Source organism: Euprymna scolopes, chromosome 1 (assembly GCF_053919585.1).
Source record: "Euprymna scolopes isolate OS-2025 chromosome 1, ASM5391958v1, whole genome shotgun sequence".
Classification (NCBI taxonomy): domain Eukaryota; kingdom Metazoa; phylum Mollusca; class Cephalopoda; order Sepiida; family Sepiolidae; genus Euprymna; species Euprymna scolopes.
The window spans coordinates 20054823-20073083 of NC_136482.1; the positions used below are offsets into that span (position 1 = coordinate 20054823).

Sequence of the window (18261 nt, forward strand, 5' to 3'; positions counted from 1 at the left end):
ATATTAGAGTTGTCATCAGTTAGCAGTCAGCCACGCGAAGGTGTTCCCAGTGGCCAGCAGTAGATGGAGAGAGAAAGAGGGAGAATGTATACATACAGTCATTAGCTACATAGTAGGAAGTGGGCGTGAGGTGTGCGTGCGCGCGCGCCGAAACGGCGGCGGCTTGTTCGCCCAACCTCTCTAGTTGAGAGTTGGTCCTAAAAAGAGAGTTAGAAACAACTTGTCTCCATGTTTTATACTCGCTTCTGGAGTGTCTTTTGCGCATGTGTATTTCCTTAGAAAGCGGAAGTGACGTCGTCCATGTGTGTGTTCGTGTTCGCGTGTGTGAGTACATGTGTATACGTAAGCGTGTGTATATATATACGTGAATGTGAGTGTATGTACGCGAACGTGAATATGTGTACATGTGTGGACGTGGGCACGTATGTTTGTGTGCGCGTATGTATATGACAGCTTGAAATATGAATGTGTGTTTTGTGTGAGACTTGGAAAGGGCTCATACACTTGGAGGCTGTCGTTATGAGACAATTGAAGAGATGAAAGAGATTGTGATGAGGGTCATTGACACGCTCACACAAGAAAACTTCCATGGGCCCTTCCAGAAGTTGTTGGAATGGTACAACAAGTGCATTGTAGCCGGGGAGAAATTACTTCAAAGGAGACTAGAGTTTTATGTGTGTGCTATCAATAAAAAGAAACATACGAAGAAAGTCTGGAAACTTATTGAAGGCACCTCGTAATATTGTATTAAATTTTTAATTTGTGCTGACTTTCTGTTCTTTCACAGAGTTTTCAGTGTCTGTATATCCTTATTTTACAGGTATCTTGAGAAAAATCCCTATACCCGAACCCAAGAGCCTTAAGCTGTCGCTATTTCTCTCTTACAATTACTTCTAGATTCTATATACTTCTGTTTGTTTGGACTGGACTTATGTCGGTTGAATCTGTGGTACGCATGCTGCTTTTAAGCAATAGCAGCTGCACAAGTAGAAGTAAACCATTGGGGAGAGTGGGGCTTGCTATAGAATTTCTGTGTGGGAACATGTGCTTCAATTGCAGTTTTGAACCATTCAGTGGTCTCATTTGCACACTGTTCTGCTGGAAGAGAAAAGATATTTCCCCATGGGGCATCTCTGATGAGTTCCTTGATGGCTTCTCAGTCAGCCTTTTTGTAATACCTCGTTGTTTTGAGCAGTGGGTCTTCAGTTTTGGGTCAAGAATTTAGGGCAATTTCTACCATTATCGCAACATGATCAACATTCCCGGGTGGACTGTGGGTATTCGTTATGCAATCATCAGGAACTGTGGTCAGAAATAGATCTTGGAGTGAGGCATGATGATCTTGCTGGTCTGGTAAATGTGTCGGAAATGTAACCATCTGTGATAGGGAATGAGATATAGAGAAGCTATGTGTTGTGCTACCAGCTGCGTCTGTGTAGGTAGAGAACCCAAGCCAGTTACTGTGGTGGACATTAAAGTCACTAAATATATGTACTTGTGCACTAGTATCAAGGGAGAGTGCTATATCTATGCGGCCAGACACTTTGTTTATTAGGGTACAGTCTTGGATCGAGGGAGAGCGGTAGAGAAAATACAAGTAGCTAATGTTATGTTGCATGTTTAATCTGAAGCACATAAAGGCCTGGTCGTCTGATTCTAGTTTTGTTTCTCTAGTCAGGTAGAGGGTGTTACGAATATAGACTCCAAGCCCGTGCATATGTCTGTCTGAGTCTTTACGACAAAGTGGGAGATAACCAGGCATATTAAAATGGTTAGAGGGAATAGAGGAGTGTAGGTTAGTTTCACTTAATGCTAAGATATCCGGGGTGTTTACTAGGACAAATAATTCAACATCATTGTTGGAAGTAAAACAAATACTATATACCCTTCAAATAAGGTTTTTATTGGCACAAAAGAACGATACGTCGGATTCGACGTCAACACTATAAAGTAACATGGTGGACACTACTGGAGTAGTATACAGAGATAGCGCTTCGTCAGGGAGATTGCTATTGGGAGGTTTTGTACCCATACGAAATACAAAACAACATTCTCCCCTCCATTAAATTAGAAAGTTCCTGCTGTGGGTGGAAAGTTCATTCAAGTATTAGTGTATGAAGGTTGGTTGATCACAACCAATGCAAGGAATGTAGTTCAATAGTCCAGGTTCGCAAAATAAATTTAATCAAGATTCACTCTAGAATCACAAATTCAACTTATCTGGTGGTCTTCTACTACGTTCTGACTGTCGCAAAACAGGTGGTTCTACTGGTGGGGGTGAATTTTCCTCTTGCTGATCTGCTGGTGTATCATTCCAATTTTCCGAGTCATGTGGGTGATCGGTGAATTGGAAGTATTTGAACGGGGCTAAGTCATGTGTAGATACAGTCATCTGCCTACCCTCGTTAGATCGAACAAAGGCATAATGGGGGTTAGCATCTAGAAGTTCAACCTTATCAACTAGAGATTCATATTTAGTAACCGGTTGTGTCTCCGCATTAAAACAAAACCAGATTCGGTCATCCAAGATGGTACTGATATTCTTGGGTGGTTAAACAGGTGCTCATGAGGTGTTTCATTTGTGGCTGTGGGTATTAAAGACCGAATGGAATGGAGGTAGTCTGCTAAAACCTCTTCCCAGTGTCCAGTCGGCAAACCTTTGTCTTCCAATGCTAATGAAATAGTTTTCCACACTGTTCCATTCATTCGCTCCACTTGACCATTCCCCTGCGGGTGATATGGAGTGCTGTAGCTGGTGGAGATCCCTTTGCCATGCATATAATTCTTGTACTCAGCACTCTTGAAACAACTCCTGTTATCTGAATGAATTTGGCTGGGCATGCCAAATATAGAAAACAGGTGGGAGCAAGATTGCAGTACACTCTGGGTACTTGTGTCTTTACAAGGGTATACAAATGGGAAGCGGCTGTATTCATCAACTAATACCAACATATACTTATTTGGGGTAGATGAAGGTAGGGGTCCTTTAAAATCGAGTTGCTGGAATCCACAATAAATAGAGAAGTAGTCAAGTCAACCACCTCAGCAGAAATAACCTTCTTAGCGACACGCAATATGGTTTCCATTCTGCTAGATCTAAAGCAGATGTGCTAACAGTTATATCTCATAGGATTAGTGAATCTCTCGACAAAGGCTTCATTTCTAGAGCAATTGCTCTTGACATATCAAAGGCCTTCGATAAGGTTTGGCATAAAGGCCTACTACACAAGATTTGCAGCTACGGTATAACTGGAAATGTTTTCTCAATCATTAAATCATTTCTCTCTGATAAGCTCATAAGAGTAGTGGTTGATGGGCAGAAATCAGAGGCCCACAGTATTAATGCTGGAGTCCCTCAGGGGTCCATACTGGGCCCAACTCTCTTCCTGATCTACATCAATGATCTCCCAAAACACATACTAAAATCTTTCGTTGACATCTATGCTGATGACACGACCATCTATGGCAACACATCAAAGACCGTAAATGATGATGTTCTCTCTGATTCTCTCTCCTCTGATCTTGAGCACATGGTACAGTGGGGAAAGAGGTGGCTAGTTACATTTAATGCATCTAAGACCAAGCTCCTATCTCTACATCATAAACGCTCTGATCCCCATCTGGCATCAATTGAAATGGATGGCTCTCATCTAGGGGAGGCCTCATGTTTTGATAAGCTTCTGGGTTTGACCTTTACTTTAACCTTTACTCCTGATCTGAAATGGAACACATACATCAAGTCTGTGGTCAAGGTCACTGGGAAAATGGTTGGATCCTTCTACCGCTCCAGAAGATATCTCACTAATGATGCAATTCTCTATCTATCTAAAAGCCAAGTACGTCCAAAGATGGAGTACTGCTGCCACATCTGGGCAGGAGCTGCTAAAAACAGCCTATCCTGCCTTGACAGAGTACAAAATAGACTTCGTGGCTTGGTGGGGGATGCCCTTTTCTCTTCCCTGCAACCTCTTTCCCACAGAAGAGATGTAGCGAGTCTGTCTTTGTTCTATCCAGAGAGAGAGAGAGAGAGAGAGAGAGAGAGAAAGTCAATCCAGTTCATGGAGATAGAAAGCGTGTAAGGTGTACGTACTGTCTGTTGAATCTTGCCCCCACACATAGTAATCGGAAGCCGCATTGAAAAAGAAGGAAACCAGGTCAGGTTTATAGTTGTTTCCAGTGGTCTTTTGCCCATGTGGGGATTTCCTTCAAGTGACGTTGCCCATGTGTGCATACGTGTGCACGTATCTGTGCGTACATGTGTGTACGTTAGCATGTATGTGTATGCACGTGAATGTGAGTGTATGTACACGAACGTGAATATATCTACGTGTGTGTACGAGCGCGCATATGTTTGTGTGCGCGTATGTTTATGACAAGAACAATGGCTTGAGATATGAATGCGTGTTTTTGGGCGAGACTAGAAACGGCTCGTACACATTAAAAAATAAAATAAAATAAATAAATAAAAAAAGAATAAATAAAACTAACAATAAACAAAACAAACAAAAACGCAGAATACGGACCGTACTGAAATAAACATTATTTAGAAAATCATTCTTAACATGAGGGGGGGGGCTCTTTAAAAAAAAAAACAAAACTATTCTGTACTTTCACCTAAAAATTTAATAAACAAAAAGTACTGTAAAAAGTGAATTTAACTTGAAAATATACACATAGATTCGAAAAAGTTGTCAAAAAACAAATATATAACAAATAAATGTTATCAAAGGCAAGATAAGTTAATTTTCTACCAAACTGGATATGTTTTTCGTGTTTTTATTCAATGTAACATGTTTATGTAACGTGCATCCAGGAGATAAGCGCCCACGTGTTTGCGTGTTGTGTGGGTACGTGGGAGAGACGGATGAGGGGAAAAGACTTACCTCGAGACCAGCTCAACGTTACTGACCAAAAATAGAAAAGAAAGACCAAGATGGCGGCCGCCGTCTTTTGTAAAGTATGATGTCTCGCAAAGTCACACGAATTCTCGGAATATTCAAATTTAGCCGGCCTAGAACGACGATAAAAGCGGGTGATGAAAAAGACGTTGGGAGAGCGATGATTGAGTTGGCCGGGGAATCGTGTGGCTGTTGCTTCTTGTGCCGTGTGAGGATATTTTACCGTTGTTGGATTCCGTGCAGAACCGGTGTATAAAGATTATTGAATTGCTGCAACATTTATAACATCTTTTCCTGAACTTACCGTGTTAAAGAGAGAGTCAGGCGCCATCTTGAATTTTTCCTTACACATTTCCGTTACAAGCTATTTCGGCCATTTGGCCTCTACGACTATGACCGAGTCGAAATTTGACTTAAAGCTCATACCCGAGTTTGATGGGTCCACGTCCATCGTCGACTGGGTTGAAAGGGTCGAGCTGATGTGCGACCTTTGTGAGGTGAAAAGGGTACACACTGTGATTCCACTGAGATTGGCTGGGGGTGCCTTGAGTATATATCAGCAACTCAGTGCTGCCAAAAAGGGAGATGTCACCGCAATTAAAGCTGCGCTGTACAAGGCATTTGCCATGGATCCTTGTACGGCCTATGTAAAATTTGCTTCCCGAAAACTTCTACTGGAGGAAAGCGTGGATGTTTTCTTCGCTGAGTTAAATTCGGTGGAGGGGTGTCGGAGCGGACGCTCGCGTACGCGTTTGTGGCGGGCCTTCCCACTCGGGTGAAGCAGCTACTGAGAGCCTCAACCAGCGTTTCAACAACGACCATGGAACACTTGATGGAACATGCTCGAGCCATCATCAAAGATGAGGAGGACCTGGGGGAACCAGTTGTGATGGCGACACAGACAGGCCAGATTGGCGCTCGGGAGATTCCGAATCAGAACCCTGCAAGCAATAGGAAATGTTTTCGCTGTGGCCGACGCGGACATTTTGCAAGGAATTGCACCAACAGGGGGAGTGTGCGCTGTTTTAATTGTGGCGATTTGGAGCATCTAGCCCAAAGCTGTGCGAGAAACGTATCAGGGGAGAGGACGTCAGCGCCACCCTGCTCCCCGAGCAAAATTTGAACAAGGCGCAACCAGTGATGACCATCTACGTAAACAGGATACCCTGCTCAGCACTTCTCGACTCAGGCTGTTCGCATATTATAGTGAGCGCCAAGCTGTGTCCAAGTTGGACTAAGAGGAAGATCAAAGTTACCACGATAGGAAGCGAGACCCAGACATGCTGTGGAGCTGGAACTGTCAAGATCTACACGGACACCGGTGCAGCCACTAAGATCAATGTGCTTGTGACCCAAGGAAATCTCATGGGGTTTGACCTGTTGCTCGGATACGGTGCCATCAAGGCGCTGGGGGGAGTCGCAATTCATCGGGATGGAAAGGTGCGATTCTTGGAGGCCCCAGTGTGTGCAGCGCTCCATATCGATCGGCCAGATTTTACAGTGGACTACGACTCGCGCAAGAGGGCCTGGATTGCATCTTGGAAGTGGACCAAGCAGGTGATGAAAAAGACGTTGGAAGAGCGACGATTGAGTTGGCCGGGGAATCGTGTGGCTGTTGCTTCTTGTGCCGTGTGAGGATATTTTACCGTTGTTGGATTCCGTGCAGAACCGGTGTATAAAGATTATTGAATTGCTGCAACATTTATAACATCTTTTCCTGAACTTACCGTGTTAAAGAGAGAGTCGAGCGCCATCTTGAATTTTTCCTTACACATTTCCGTTACAGTTTATTCAGCTCGAAAAACATAGTGTTTACCGATGTATTGGAAAATTCAAAATGGCGCCCGAGTCGCCCGCCTGACTTTCTCTTTAACAGGATAAGTTCGGGAAAAGGGTGATATAAATAATAAACTAGAAAAAATACTGTTAGAAATTCGCTCAATATATGTATTGGGTAATCGTGAAGAAAGAGAGAGCCTGTTTCCTCCGTTTGACTATAGGTGGCGTTAATGTCTGTCCACCCAGTTACGGAAGCACAAAATGTATATAATGGCACCGTTGAAATAAAGATAAATGTTTAATTTTAAACATGTTTTTTTTTGTTTGTTTGTTTTTTGCAAACATATTTAAGTTTTTTTTTTTTTTTTTTTCAAACATATTTACGTTTGTTTTTTTGTTGTTGTTTTTGCAAACATATTTAAGTTTTATTTTTCCAAACATTTACGTTTTGTTGCTAGTTTATTTTCAAACATTTACGTTTTTTTTTGGTTTTTACGTTTTTTTTGTTGTTTTTTTTTTTGCAGGCATAAACTAAATATTTTTGAAATATTTTTCTTTTAGAAAAGTTTGCTTATGCACTTATTGTACCGCGCTATTTTTTTTTTTTTTTTTTTATAGTAGTTTCAAGTAATATTCAGGTTTTACAATATCCCTTTTCAAACATATATATATATAAATACTCGCGGAAAAAGTAAAATAAGTCCAGAAAATTAAGAAAAAAGAGGGGGGGGGTCAATAAAAAAAAAGATAAAAGAAAAAACGTTGACTTTTTTTTATATAAGAACGTAAAAAATACTCGCGGAAAAACGGTTGTACCCATAAATATGTTTAAAAGAAAAATATAGCAAAAACATTTAATTTATGCTTGCAAAAAAAAAAAAAAATATTAAAATTAAAACAAAAATAACGTAAATGTTTGAAAATAAACCAGCAACAAAACGTAAATGTTTGGAAAATAAAACGTAAATATGTTTGCGAAAACAAAACAAAATAAAACTTAAATATGTTTGCAAAAAAAAAAACAAAAAAAAAACATGTTTAAAATTAAAACATTTATTTTTATTTCAACGGTGCCATTATATACATTTTGTGCTTCCGTAACTGGGTGGACAGACATTAACGCCACCTATAGGCAAACGGAGGAAACAGGCTCTCTCTTTCTTCATGATTACCATGTATTGTTACCGTGACATAAGTTGACATATATTCGGTGGTTGTTTAATAGTATTTTGTCTGGTTCATTATTTATAACACCTTTTCCCAAACTTACCGTGCTAAAGAGAGAGTCGGGTGCCATTTTGAATTTTCCAATACACCAGTAAAATGTTACATTGAATAAAAACACGAAAAATATATCCAGTTTGGTAGAAAAGTAACTTATCTTGCCTTTGATAACATTTATTTGTTATATATTTGTTTTTTAACAACTTTTTCGAATACAGTATACAAACCCGAAAATTCTATTTAAAACATAGCACGGTCCGCATTTTATATATAATAATAATAAAAAAAACCCGGTCCCCTCACATCTACGATATTTAAAAAAAAAAAAAAAAAAAAAAAAAATCTCGAATCTGGATCAAGCTGACAACTGCGTGTAACACGGCCAACGCTAACCGCCAAGTTGACGCTAAATCAAACTTCCAAAGCACATGTTGTCTTCCTTCGGATAAATAAGGTAATTCGCTTTCTTATTTTGAATTACGTTGCTTGTTCTAATTTTTTTACTTTTATTGAAAGTATTATTATTGATGAATTACATTTTTGTTGGAGACGATCACATATTCGTGCATATTTCACTACTTTTATCGAGAGAGTTTTATGTTGATTTATTTATTTTTGAAGTGGAGGGTGTCTGTAAATGTGTTCCTACCTAATTAATCGAAACCTCAAGTAAATTGGTGTTTTCGATAAATATAACTTTCATAAAAATGATTTTTAGAACGAAAATGAAGGGGATTACTAATAAAAAATATCAACACTGCTGTTGTTTCTTTTTTATATATAATTTTTTTTTTTCATGGGTTTGAGTAGTGACCTTCAAAACACCGGTGTTACGTTTTCCGCGTCCTAAATTTCCTTTCAAAATACATTGATAATAACAATTATAATAATAAAGATTATTCGATTTGTACTTTTAAAATTACGTTGTAAGTTAAGATATATTTAAAAAAAGAAAAAAAGAAACAAAAAGTAAATTTTTACTTTCTTAACATTCTTTAAAATAACAACCTTACAGGTTTTCAGGTATGCTTTAAAACGAATATCGCATTTAAATTTGGGGTACTCCTGCAGTATTTTACCCACCGATTTCACGATCTTAGCCGAGCGTTGACGAACGCTTTCGGCGTTAACGCCGACGAAAGCCGAGAATTCGGAGCTACGGTGCAAGAACGCTAAAAGTATGTGAATAGCAACAACATTACAAGGAAAAGATATTACACACACACACACACACAACAAAATGGATAAAATTAATACAAAAAATTTGGATAAAATAAATCACAAACACTTACCGTAAGTTTTTTTTAAAGTAAAATAAATTTATTTTGTTGAATATTTTTTTTTTTTGGTTCATTTTATTTTCCGATAGCTTTTTTTTTTGGGGGGGGGGGGGGTAAGCAACAGTAATAAACACTTCAATGTTTTTTTTTTGTTTGTTTTTAACAAAACGTTATTAAACAGTAACAACAATGTTTTTTTTTTTTTTTCAGTAATGTTTGTAGGGGGGGGGACAACAATTACTGTTTATCTTTAGTTCCGACTGGAAGATTTTCTACTGACTGTAGAGGCAAAGTAGGGAGCAAAGGGTTTTCAGAGGATGTGGAAAGAAGCTCCTTCCCAAACCGGGTAGCCTTCCGCGATTTGATTTATTATGGAGACAAAAGGGTTGTGTCCAAATTTTTGTCTCCACATAAATTCGCATAAATATGTTTCCAACAGCTCCCGGTTTTTTTTTTTTTTTTTTTTATCGCTAAATTAAATAGCTGAAATGAAAGGCTGTGTATTTTTACTTTGAACAATAAAATAACTGAAATGAAACGCTATGTGTGTAATTTCAATGAAAATTATTCGTCTGCTGCGCGTTCGTTTGAAGCGCCCTGATTGGCTGATAGAGTATCGTACCGCTCGCCATGTTCCGGCGTTTTCCGACGGATGTCGATCAACGCTCGGCTAAGATCGTGAAATCGGTGGGTAAAATACTGCAGGAGTACCAAATTTGGCGCAGACAAGTAGTTTCCGTATATTAAACAATGTTATCACTTGTGGCCATAAGAATCAACCCATTTCACTTAAAATAATTTCTGTGATTGAATTAAGAATAAACTGATTTCACTAAAAATAATTTCCGTGATTAAAGTAAGAATCAACTCATTTCACTTAAAAATAATTTCCGTGATTAAAATAAGAATCAACCCATTTCACTAAATATAATTTCTGTGATTTAAATAATGAAACCATTTCAGTAAAAATAATTTCCGTAATTAAAATAAGAATCAACTCATTTCGCTAAAAATAATTTCGGTGATTAAAATAAGAATCAACCATTTCACTAAAAATAATTTCCGTGATTAAAATAGGAGTCAACCCATTTCACTAAATATAATTTCTGTGATGTAACACTAACAATCAACCCATTTCACTACAAATAATTTCTGTGATTAAAATAATGAACCCATTTCAGTAAAAATAATTTCTGTGATTAAAATAAGAATAACCCATTTCACTAAATATAATTTCTGTGATAAAAATAAGAATCAACCCATTTCACAAAATATAATTACTATGATTAAAATAATGAAACCATTTCTCTAAAAATAATTTCCATGATTAAAATTAGAATTAACCCATTTCACTAAAAATAATTTCTGTGATTAAAATAAGAATCCACCCATTTCACTAAGAATAATTTCTGTTATTAAAATAATGAAACCATTTCACTAAAAATAATTTCCATGATTAAAAAAAGAATCAACCCATTTCACTAAAAATAATTTCCATGATTAAAATAAGAATCAACCCATTTCACTAAAAATAATTTCCGTGATTAAAATAAGAATCAACCCATTTCACTAAAAATAATTTCCGTGAATAAAATAAGAATCAACCCATTTCACTAAAGATAATTTCTGTGATTAAAATAAGAATCAACCCATTTGACTAAATATAATTTCTGTGATTAAAATAAGAACAACCCATTTCAGTAAAAATAATTTCTGCGATTAAAATAATGAACCCATTTCAATAAAAATAATTTCTGCGATTAAAATAATGAAAGCATTTCAGTAAAAATAATTTCTGTGATTAAAAAAAGAATCAATCCATCCACCGCTTCCATACTTTGTTACTAATGAATTGATGCTTAATAAGACCCTAAAGCCACTTGAGAATGTGAATATGTCAAGTGGATGACACCATGAGAGGATTGGTGATGATGGGTGCAACCAAACTTAATTTTTAAAACTCTTGCACTGCAATTGAGGTGTTGTGTTCATTCCATGAGCAATGTTTTTGACAAAGGGGGAAAAATCACCGTTTTCTTGGTTGGAATCAATTCATCTAACACTTATTCTTGGATAGTTGTTTGTCGTAAAGTATTTAAAATTTTTTTTTTATTTAGCTCCTTACATCAAGTGGCTTCATGTCTTGTCTGAAACTGTTTATATGAAAAAAAAAAAAAAAAAGAGACATAAGTGACTACTGTGAATTATGGCCCATGCCTACAGAAACACTAAGTAGGGAGAGAATTTCTGCATGTTAATTCAGTCAAGGAAGTAGGAAACAGGGAGGGGATTTCAAAATCTAACAGTTTAAAAGAAAGAACTAGTAGAATAGAATGCTTACCGGTAAATACAGTAAAAGGGTAAGATTTTGCTGTTTTTAGGATTGGTCAGGAGTATTTATGTTGAGTGCATACCATTGCATTGCTGCAAATTCGTTGGAACACATGAAAGTATTTAAAAAAAAAAGCATAGCAACATTACAGTGTTGAAGTTTGCTTGAAAATGTGGGACATACTAAATTGGAAACTTTTTTGCACCCTGCCTAATAGGGAGAGACTAATGGTTGATGCACTAGCTCAAATGTAGCAACAATACTCTGCACATTGGCTAATGGTGGTTTTGTGGATGTATAAGATACTGTCAGGCATGAGTAGCTTTCTAGTTGGTAGGGGAATCAGCAGCCTTGGCAATGTTTTTATTTTCTTTTCCCCTGAACTGGATATACATGCGACTGGAGACCGTTTGTAAATTTAATATTCCCTCGAAATTTCTACCTTTGGAAAAAGCCAGTTCAGTCTGCCCAGAGTGAATGCCGTACTAGATACTAATTTCCATCATCCTACAAGAACACAGACATAAGGTTGGTTTCATGTTGGAATATACAGGTCTCAAGAGAGGAGCATTGTTGATGGAACAACAATAACAGTTGTTCTGGTTGAGAAGGATATATATATATATGTGTATATATATATATATATATATATATATATATATATATATATATATATATGCATCCTTCTTGATGCATCAGTCCAAATGTAGCAACAATATTCTGCGCATTGTCTAATGGTGGTTTTATGGATCTATAGGATACTGTCAGGCATGAGTCACTTTTTAGCATGGTAGAGGAGTACCCACTTTTTTTGTGGCAGACTTGGCAATGTCTTAATGTCTTATATATATTTGTTCCAATTCATGTTACCTATGAATGATAGGCTGAACGAGTTTGAATGATGAACTCTCAGGTAGATTGCCATGGCAATGTTTTTTAAAGGAAAGGAGCTTTATTTTAGTAGTATTACTCAACTCCCCTACTACATAGTATCTCTTTTCTTCTGCCGTTGAAGTTTTTCCTATTTTTCTCATACTCTCACCTCCCTTCCCTTTCTATTATTTCCCTTCCTCTAAACTTTTTCATTTCTAATCTAAAATTAACAAAAATCTGTGTTTTCAATTGTGCTCACATTTTTATATAATCCCAATTTTCTCTCCTCTTCTGATGAGAAGCTTTTAAATGATATGGCCTAAAAGAGGTTCCTCCATTTTCCCTTACTTTAACCCCTTTTTAACCTTATTAACATAATAATGTAATAAAGTTCTTATGTAATTTTAATCCTTGTCTCCTTATCTTTTCATATAATTTGCTCCTTTCAATCGGGTAAAGCCTTTTCTATCTGGATAGTTGAAAACTTACTTTTACAGGTTACTTAATTCCAATCAATTCTTGGACGAGTTGCTGGTAGTCCCCATTTTGTTACAGACTGACAGTAATTTTCTAAGGTTTAAGACATTGACTTGGATATGTATGTGTTCGCTTTTTCCCCACATGTCATGAATAGAATGTGGTGTCATCAGCAAATTTACCCATCTCGGACACAATTTCGTCAGGCTTTTATAAATATCAGGAATAATAAAAGTCCAAGCACAATGTTATGTTGTTTAGATGTATGGCCATCGAGGATAACCTGGATTTTACTTTTAGCTAAGAAGAATTTTTTTTTTTTTTTTTTTTTTTTTTTTTCAGGTGTATCAGGAATTTTTCTGTTGAACTTGGTAATCTGTAAAGAATTTTAAATGAAACCCTTTATTTAATCCATGGGAGTAGCATGCTCTTGTTCCATCAGCCATGACCAAGTAGAAGTCTAAAGTAACTCATTTTGCAATTGTATTTTTTGTATTGAGTATAGGACCTTCAACCTCTAGAAGAGTGTCACTTTGAACTGAATTTGAACTAATACATATCTGTTACATCATGTTGCATTGGATCAATGAATCTATCGCTGTGGGCTTCATTTGTAGGGCCATAGCTCGACATATAAATTTTTTTTTATTTTTAAAAGTTTTTTATTCAATTTTCACCCCAAACAAGACACAGTGCCACTTTGAAGTAGGGGGATACTATCGGGGACATAAGTTGCAGGGGTAATATGAAGGAAGATGAGTAGCAAGATGTCTGTTCATATTACACTTGAACTTCTGCATGTCAGTACAGTTGGGAAAGCAGAATCCCGGAAGGGAGTTTCAAAGTCTAGTAGTTCTGGGGAAGAAACTATTGGAGTAGAAGGCTTTCTTACACCTAGAGATCTCTACTGTGAAGGGGTAGGATTTAGCTGGTTATCGGGTTTGTTTAAATAATATAAAATGCTGGCTCTAAGCTTTGCTTCATAATCAAATATCTGGAAATGTCTAAGCCATCAACTTTTTCTCCCTGTTAGGTTTATAAAAGTAATTGTTGTTGGTCCCCTGACAAAGGAGGGATTGGATCTTGTAATTTACTCCTGTTTGTTTGCACTTTTCTCAATAACCACGCCTTAGATGTTTTTTTTGAAATTTTGCACAAACATTAGTCATGGTGAATGTAAATTTTTGCCAGAACGGATTTTCCGGGATAACTCTGGTTGTTCCCCTAGGGGGGGCCATTATAGTAGCAATACACATGAAAAAATTGAAATAGCTTGAAATATTTCAATATTGGTATGCATAGAAAGAGCTTGATGAGCTAAGAAAGAATCTTTTAAAATTTTTTAAATCTGATTAAAATTAAGGAAGTTATGGCTATTTTTGTGCCTCACACGTTTGGATATTTTTCCCTCTTTAAGACCATATGCGTTTCGTCACATTTTTTACACTACTTTTTCAGTAAAAATGTCATATCTTTGTTAAAACACAAGACTAAGAAATGAAATTTACCATATAAGTGTATTTTTGTACAAGGAATCAGAATATGCAACTGAAAATCTCCCAAAGTTTATGGTTTCCAAATAATCTGCAGTAAATGTGCATAAATATGCAGCAATTCCTTAAAAATGCCATGTATCCATAAACAGAAAAGAAGTTGGAGAACTCAAAGTTGAATTGTAATGTGCTTTATGTACAAAAAACTTAAATCTAAACATAAGACCATTTAAAAATGAATATATTGCAATATTTCTTTGGTATTATTGTAGATTAACACCTTCTGTTTAACCCCACTCAACTCCTTCTGACCACCCCTCCAAAATGTGATTCTACCTTTTTAGGAAATTATGTATAAAATGCCATGAAAAACTTTAATGAAAGATAAACAAATTATTTTAGAATTGAATGTAAAATAATTTCCTATTACAGGTCATTCTAGCATTTTAGGGCAGTTAACTGTTTTTTTTTTCTATGGGAAAATATGCATGCTTTTTTTTTTTTTTTTTTTTTTTAAGATGATTATGTGTAGTTTTAAGAGGGTTTCTATGCAATGAGAATATGGGGAGGGTTGCCATTCGGACTTTGAATTAATTGTAGGGCTAAGGAAAATTATGTGTGAACATACTGAAAACTTGAGAGAGACAAAGCTAACAAAAACAATATTAGAGGGGGGAGCGGTTAGTTTCACAAAAATTTAATGTAAAATAATTCATCATTTCCTGGCCGTTCTAGCATTTTAGGACAGTTAACCAATTTATTTTTCTGTGTATTTTTCTTTAAGGAAGGATCTATTTTTTGTTTGTTTGTTTTAGATGCTTGTATGTGGCTTACAGAGGTATTTTGTTGGGGGGGGGGCTTGCCACTCGAACTTAGTGTTATTGTTAGGGTTAAAGAGTGTTTTAGGAGGAGACTTGCCACACATAATTTGTATTAGAGGTGAAGTTAAGAGAGCTTTTTTTCAAAAAGAGCGTTCAAAAATTTGTTGATTTCTATTTTCGAGGTTGAAGGTGTTAATTCCATAGGCCGTTTATACTACACTGGAGCAGGTTGTAAAAATATCTTTCGCTTAATAAGTAGAAAAAAAAATAACGAAATAAAAAGCTTCCTAATTGTAGTTTGATGTGTTTTCTAACTGCTTTTAAAATTTCAAGAATATTGATATAGATTTTGAGGGTTTGTATTACTATACACATAGATTCGAAAAAGTTGTCAAAAAAACAAATATATAACAAATAAATGTTATCAAAAGCAAGTTACTTTTCTACCTAACTGGATAATTTTTTAGTGTTTTTATTTAATGTAATATGTTTATTCAGCTTGAAAACAGTGTTTACCGATGTTTTGGAAAATTTAAAATGGCGCCCGACTCTCTTGAAACGGTAAGTTTGGGGAAAAGAGTTAAAAATAAAAAAGTAGACAAAATACTGCTAGAAACTCGCTCAATATATGTTACCGTGACATAGGCTGACATATATTCGGTGAGTTTTTAACAGTATTTTGTATAGTTTTTTTTATTTTTAACTCCTTTTCTCAAACTTACCGTGTCAAAGAGAGTCGGGCCGGGCGCCATTTTTAATTTTCCACGGTAAACACTGTATTTTTTTCGAGCTGAATAAACATGTTACATTGAATAAAAACACAAAAAATATATCCAGTTTGGTAGAAAAGTAACTTATCTTGCCTTTGATAACATTTATTTGTTATATATTTGTTTTTTGACAACTTTTTCGAATCTATGTATAAACGAGATTTTGATACTTATTTTGATTTTGAAAAAAAACCATTTGTGGCTGTTCGCAGTAAAACATTGTTTTAATTCGCTGTTCAAAACTAATTTAAAGAATAAAAGTGCATGCAAGCTATATATCTACAAAAGTTTTTGTTTTTTTAACCATGTTTTTAAATTTGACGAGATTTGTGAGAAATTGCAACAGATTTATAATGCCGAATTGGTTAGGATTGTTGTTATTATATATTCTGAAAACCGAATAGTTCTAAACTAATGTTATTCTGATAACAAAATAGCTCTAATTAAACATAAGAACATTTATATTCATATTTTCATGTTTTTCTTAATTCGTTCTGGAATAAAAATTAAAGAACATGTGTTTGTTTACAACTGTGCTATCGCTGATTCTACAGGCTGGAGCTGCTGCTGCTGCTGCTTAAACTTTATTTGACCAAATTCGATAAATAGAAACAATTTTTTTTTTCGAGTAGGTCCTTTTAAATTATCAATTACCGCGGTCCTACTCAACATAAAACAATACTTTTAATTGATAAAGATAGTAAAAAGATTGATTTACTTACTACTGGGTGTCCGAAGAATTTATTTTTCAAAATGTTCAATACTCGTCATATTAAAGTCTTATTTTTAACACGACAAAAAAAGAAATGGTCAAAAATATTTCGGACACTTGACAGTATTAAGATTAACACCTCTTCTAATTGGTTCCCAAATTTCATGACGATATTCTTCATACAATCACGGTACGGACCTTTAGAAAACAGGGGGGGGGGGTCATTACAAAACCTTACCGAAAACGCCATTTTATGACGTTCACATTTTTATCACTTTATTTGCTTAAAACTCTTAAAATATATAATGTACATTCATATTTATTAATTCATTTGAAAGTATATTCATTTCCGAACAAAACAGTAGTAATTTGAAGACTTGAAGTGCTTTGGTTTAAAAAATATGGCTATTTTAGTAGAACTACCTTGAAATCTGTGATTATCCAAAGCGTTTTTTCGTCCGTGTGTATTACTACATTATAGAGGTAAAATTGCCCCCAAATCGTTCATTTGTTCACATTTTCTCAATAACCACGTCTTGGATTTAAAAAAATTTTCCCAAACATTAGTCATGGTGAAAGTAAATTTTTCACTTGTAGAGGGGGATCCTGTATACTTGGCTTGTTGGGTAGAAATCTGAAACATATACTATCAATAGTGGTGTGCCTCAAGGATCTATTGTGGGCCGATTTAAAAAATTTTAAAATAATATTCTGAGATCATTTCTTGACATCTATATGCATACAGCAAAACTATCTAGAGGTATATTGAGACTCAAGATTTTGTTGATTCTCTCTTCCAACCTTGAAAACGTGGTGCAATTGTTAAAAAAGGTGACTTGTTATTTTTAACAATTCTAAAATCAAACTTCTCTCCTTTCACTGTCAGCACTCTGATCCTTGTTTTGCCTCCATTAAAATGAATGAATCCTTTGCTTTAATAACCTGAAATGGGAGACTTACATCAAATCTGTTGTTAGGGTTGCTGAAAAAAATGGTTGTGTCATTCTACCGTCCAGAAAATACTTGAATACTGATGCAATCCTCTATCTATATAAGAGTCAGATACATCATAAGGGGAGGTACCACTCAGAATCCTTGCCTGGAAAAAGTACAAAATCGACTTAACAATCTAGTGCGGAATAATCTCTTCTGTTTACTACAGGTCCTTTTTCTAACAAAGAGGGAACATTGCTAGTCCTTTCGACTGAGCTCCGATACCACGTCACTCCTCGTCTTGCTACCAACACTGCATAGAACTTCCATTTCTTTCTTTGTGTACCTAATATGAAACTAAATTTTCATGAACTGAGCTTCATCTGTAAAACACCTTACCATGGGACTGCTTTCCAGCAGGCTACAACTGTAACACCAAAGAGGGGCCACATCAGATCAGTAGGGTCGATGTGACGTTTTTTTGTGTTGAATGTAATATTCAATCCCGGGCGAACACCGGTTGCAGAAAAAAAAAAAAATTTTTTTTTAGTTAATATTTTTATGTGTCAAAATCTTGTTGTTGAGATACCATACGGTCGGGGGATAAAAATAGAAATCGCATGCTAAACTTCAAAGCGAAAGATTACTTAAAACATTTTTTAACCAAAA

General features: G+C 35.9%; 2 protein-coding genes across 3 annotated transcripts in view; one reads left to right on the forward strand and one right to left on the reverse strand.

Annotated features, from left to right (window-relative positions):
* LOC145284517 (putative E3 ubiquitin-protein ligase makorin-1) overlaps positions 1-18261 on the reverse strand; it is a 152449-nt gene that overhangs the window by 76625 nt on the left and 57563 nt on the right. The window lies entirely within an intron of this gene.
* LOC145284687 (mitochondrial ribosome-associated GTPase 2-like) overlaps positions 7843-18261 on the forward strand; it is a 49631-nt gene continuing 39212 nt past the window's right edge. The window contains exon 1 of the mRNA XM_080133607.1: positions 7843-8355. The gene's annotated coding sequence lies outside the window, so the exon portion shown is untranslated. The remainder of the gene's footprint in view (positions 8356-18261) is intronic.